Raw genomic sequence first — 6000 nt, 5'->3', positions numbered from 1 at the left:
TGGGACAAAGCCCAAAGGAGTTCTCTTAAGGGCCAGCTGAATTTAATACACATCCATCACTTTTTATCATCTAATTAGTCCGCTGTGTGGCAGCCTGGTCAACATTGGAGGGAAGCAGAATTATTGATCAAGTAAAGGATAGTATCTATCATTTCACCTCAGCATCGACACTCCAGCCATTTTAAAACAGGGAAGACAATACTGCCGCAGCAAAGCACGATGAGAATCATGATTGCCATTCAAAACACAGGCCATTTGTTTGTTCTCCTTGGTTAGGCCATCGACTAATAGACTTGTTGGTCCGACTTTGCAGCGCGACAACTACTGGGACAATAAACGCCACAACTGGAGGAGAAATATCAATCTGTATTTAGAGTCATAATGTGAAAAATGATACTGCAGGTTTTTGCTAATTACAGGCTGTCTAATATTTGGAGTGCACTGTGTGTAAGTCACTGCAGAGAAATACTAATTTCACTTTATCAACACCTTTATGGGGCAACTTGTAATTAACATAGATCGTAGTTAAACATCTGGCTGTAATGTATAATGAGCTTTTTTATTAAGAAACAGGGGGAATAGATATTATATTATTGCATCCACTAGGAATAGACTTTTCATTATTCAATAATACGAAATCTGACAACATTTATAGATGCAACCCAAAGAGGTGATGATGATATGGTGTTCAGTTCTGATTGAGGATTACTGTTTTGAGTAAACGTATTGAAGGTAATGATTATCAGCATCTGGAAAAACACCTGAAAACACCCAGAAAAAAGTTTTTTTTTTTTTTTATAACTCATCAGTTTTTATGTTGATAGAGGCAAAGACTTGACTTAAAGTCAGCCATTTAGAACAGTATCTGTGCTCCGAGATGTGTAATTTGATGTTTTTGCTTGATTTTAGGGGGGGGCAAGGGATCGCACCCCACTCAATATTTGGAATATGTGCATTTGTCGACTCCAATAAAAACATGGAAGTTGCAAGGGATTTTCATTTTCACAAAATTAAAGACATTCTCAAAATTTCCTGAGAAGCCCAAACTTCCTGTTTCATTTGTACCCTCATGATGCACTTGTAAATAGGATATATACTGTAGGAAGTGTTTTCTCACCTTAGGGTAGATGCTCAAAAAACAAAAGCCAAGATGAAACAAGCAATGGATGAGTGGTTGTCATAAATATTTTCCTAAAGCTAAAGCCAATGATTCTTCCTCAAGAATCAACAGACAACAATACCATAACTGCCCTCTCTATAGAGGATGTGGCATGATAAGACATGGAGGCTGTGTCAACCAATGTGTAGGCGTATCCCTTTAGAGGACTTTGGGGTTTGTGGCCAAACCTGCATCTCTTTCACAAATAAGATGGTTCGGCATCACAGACACCAGAACTAGTGCGGTATTCTGGGGGTTCACACTAATAATATAACATGTCCATGGGATATCCCCTGACTTTAAAGAGACCATCTCAGTGCACCAGTGAACCACTGTTTGAGGTGCAATGGACTGCTGCATACTGAGGTCCTCAAATGACGTGTCCTCCAAGAAAGATGAAATGCGACAGACCAGGGGCAGACTAGTGACAAGAAGCAGCCAGGGAACTTCTGTCAGAGGTCCCAGTTTGACACACCGAATTTGAAGTGATGCAACGTGTCATTAATTGGAAAAAAAAACAGTTTTTTTTTTTTTTTTTAGTGAGTTGTTTTGCTAGTGCTAGGCTAATATTGAAGAAATCAAGGACAGACTGAAGAAACATTGACGACATACTTAGCAGAAGAGAAGTATACTGGATATTTAATCTGCAAACTCTATCTCCCAAAGGAATAAAAGATGAGATACCATGGCATGTCATGCTATGCTATATCTGGGAATCTCAGAAGTCAAATTCATAATACATGGTATATGGGTATACATATACATATATAAGAGTATGTTGAATATATTGAACGATCTATGAAAGCTGCAAGGCAGATGTGTTCATTCATAAGATCAGAATTTCTTGTAAAGAGTGTTGTAAATAAACTTTATTGAGTAAGGAGCCTGATATTTCTAGGTTTTCCTCTGTTTTTCTTGATCAATTTTTCTTTCACTTGTGGGGTATGTGACATATGTTGCACAGGCTGTTAATTCCCCCACACCTGTGCAAACCTGTGAAATGGGTGGAGCAGTTTCTATTTAAGTTCTATGTTGTAAATAATGCTGTTGAACACTCTTGGCAAAGGTCCATGGACCAACATGTTAGTGTTAGTAATAAGTTGTGAAGCTGAGCAACAGCAGTGTGCAGGATTTTCCGTTCAAAGACTCTTGTGATATTTTCCGTGGTCAAATCAGCCAGTGCACTACAACTGTAGTGAACCCATATACTGACACTTATAGTAAGCCCTTCCAAAACGACCTGATGAGGAGAGTGACATATTTGGTGACGTTATCAGAAGGCTACACGTGACTACATCCGTTTTGAGTGGTTGAGGGAAAAACAGGCCAGCCCAACTGGTATAATTTCTTAATTTTACAGTGGCCTGTCTTTGTCTGTGATGGACCTCAGCGACTTGTTATGATGTATTTGGTTTTGGATATCCTGAATAGGAGCATCGCTACAACCATCTCCACCGAGACTGTAATGTTAGAACAAACAAATCAATACTGTCAATCCCAGCATCAATTAGTCATCCTGACAGTTGACCCTGCTGAGTTGCGCTGGCAAGTTCAGCAATTCAAAAACAGCCTTCTAGCAACAATAATAGACGAAAGTGACAGATATCTTATCTGGTTTCAAACAGCCCACTCAGGAATTCAGGAGTTTGCAGCTGTGCAAGAATTACAACAAGAGCACAGTGGACAGTGTAACTATCCAGTGTGAGTGCTGGAATATGTGCATGTTCTGCAAAACAGCACTCTGAAACTGTTTATATTTATTGCAGGATCAGAGGATTCATTGGGGTTTGAGTGTTTGTGAAGAATGACCAATTTAGACCAGTGCACACATCCGGGGCAAACATCCACACACACTTTTTTTCATTTACGAAATTATCTCATCAGTGCAAATGATCGCCGCTATAAATCACAATCATGTGAAATTGTACATTGCACAGGAACACACTTAATAGCTAACTAAATCAATAGCTGTCTGCTCCTATAATTAGCCATAATTTGTTATTACTTTAAATGCCCCACTTTCTCCCTGTTTGGCCCTCAGTTTCTCTGTCACCGCATTCCTTTCTGTCAACAAGATGCGCATAACTCAGAGCAGCAACACTACACATTCAAACCTTTGCTGGCTGTGAAGCAGATCATAAGTGGGTTGGATTGGGGTCGTCACAAAAAGAGCATCATCTTTTTTGACATGTTAATTTGCTGAAATGTGTCTCAAGTTTGTCAAAGCAGAGCATTTTTGTCAAAGGCTGCAAAATTACATCTGTTAAATCAGGATGAAAAAAAATCAGCATTACGGCTAAATCTACTTTCCTGCCAAACTCTGCCATTAAACAAGTGTGCCAACGCAGTCATGCTGGATCTTTCTACTCATACACATACATGTGAAACATATTTTGATGCAGGAACAAATATTACAACTTGAAAGGCAGTGCGGCAAAACTCAGATATTTTATCACCCAATTTTATCCTCTTTGCTCTGACAGTATAATCTCAGTTTTAATTTAAACTTTGAAAATTTTAATCAGTGTATTTGAATCAAAAGTTAGTCATTTCCCTTGATTTATAAATATTGTTTTGGCAACAATTTAAAAAATAAGTCAATATGATTGATTTTCCTAACTCTCTTAATTGAACTAATGTGCATTCAAATTCCTTCAGGTCCTCTGTGACATGCAGGATGGGGATAGGATTCATATGTTAGAAACGTTTACATTGGGCTTGTGATCCAACAGGGTGACGAGCATACTGCTAAGTCTGGGGTTGCAGCCTGGAGTTATGGGCTCAAAACACTGAGTGTAAGTCGACTCTGGCTCCATTTCATTCCCATTCCCTCACTGCCATTGCTCATTACTCACCACATTGTTCACAACAATAACCGCACAATAACTGACTTGAGTTTTACTAGAAATCTGTTGACCTCCTGAGACCTGAGCCTTTGTTTGGTAAGCATTTTTGAATTTCTCCAAGCTATTTGGGATAAGTAGGACCTAATAACTGTATAAAAAATGTCCTCATATGGGGACAGCGGGTTTATTTTTGTGTAATAATGTATAAAACTGTTTATTTTGATGCCTGAACATAGCTGTGCGAAAACATTACAATCAATGCAACATTTGTTTAATGTTTTGTACAATAACTATATAAGTGACGGGTCACTGTTCAAGTCTAGAAATGTTCAAAATTGTTCCTTTCAGTGCCTGAACATGGCTGTGGGAAAATGAAACTGCAAACAATGCAACGTTTTTGAAAGGCCAATGATTATGTAAATCCATGTGAATGTTCTTGCTCCATACTCAAAGGTAAAAATGGCTGGTTTGCCTATAGGAACAACCTGTCACACCTGTGTCCATGTCAGATGCTGCGATAATACAACAATACAGTCCCAATGTCTTCAGTGAAATTAATGCCATATCAAACTACAAATGTTATGAAGCATAAATAAACAATTTTTGATCCTAAAATTTGGTCAGGTTTCGTACTTTGTCCATGTAAGTGTTGGAATCAGCTGTAGACTGACTTGGCAGAGATGGCTGTTATCTTGTCTTTACCTGGATTGGTGTATTGGGCTTCTGTCACCACTGCATGACACATAAATTGTCCACAAATGGGGACAGCAGGTCGGAGTTCAGCAGAATGAAGTATAAGGTGCAACGATTTAAAATACAAGCATAAAATCCTGTAGAAGCACAGTTCTGGAACACAAAGGCAATTTTAGCCGAGGCGCATTCATTCATTTGTCAGTCCTTTCTTTCATTGCCATTATCCAACACACCTAAATTTCCATCAAGATGTACAGTGCATACCCAGAATGCACAGCTGCAGGGTGGCACACGTGTTTGCACATTTGTGTTTGTGTTTATACATCCCAGGTTTTATTTATATGCACAGCCTGAGGCTTCAGGTCTCCGGATGCATGGAATTCATATCTTTTCTTGGCCAACTCTGTTGCTCAGTTTACCTTCACATGTGCATTAACCGGATTTCTGATTATATTTGGTATGCTAACGGAAACCAAATGCTTTCCACAGAGGTCTGTGTGATACTGATCCAAATGCATTTGCCAGGCCCAGAAATAAAGCATCGGATTCTCACATCCCTCATTTGGCGGCTGAACGTAAAGGTGGTTTGTAGCAATAAATATGGCCTTCCTGTTTGGCGTGTCTTTAGAAATTCTAATTTATCAGCGGTTCAGAAAAATAAACCTTTGACATCTTTTAACAGTCCTTCTACTAATGGCTCGATACTGTATACAACATCTTTGTTTTTCCAATCTTTCTGCAGAGGAATTCTTCAAAGGCAAATGCGGCAAATGCCTCCAAGTATCACTCGAAGGCATTTTCCTCATGAATTTTGTTATCTTCATTAAATGCAGACAACAAGGCTGTAGACTCTGCTGAACCTGAGCAAGCACTATACAGCGTACGGAGCTCGGATTCATGCATGTGCTTTATTGTAACATTGTGATACATGACTCTTTCAGAGGTTGAAATGTGTGCAATAAATTACCAGGTCATGGAAACACTGATTTACTATTATCTGGTGTGTAGATTCTGCTATAATTCAAGAGCAATTTGCTTCTTTCATTATATTTATTACAGCCCCTTTCGTCATTGTTTGGAGTCCCTCCATGGCGGATTTTAATTGATGAAGAGGCGATTGCATCCTCTGTCTAACTGCAGCCTGATAAACCATGTCTGCTGTCAGCCCCAGTGGAACAACGGGGCGTCTTACTGGCCAAAGTGCTCTGACTTAAATTACACTGAGCACTATAACAGTCGGGACGGCTCTACCTGCCAAAACCTCCCCACAATGGCCCGTTCATCTCATCTCAAACAGACAGG

This window comes from Epinephelus lanceolatus, chromosome 18 (assembly GCF_041903045.1).
Source record: "Epinephelus lanceolatus isolate andai-2023 chromosome 18, ASM4190304v1, whole genome shotgun sequence".
NCBI lineage: Eukaryota > Metazoa > Chordata > Actinopteri > Perciformes > Serranidae > Epinephelus > Epinephelus lanceolatus.
Note: the sequence above shows the minus strand (reverse complement) of the source record.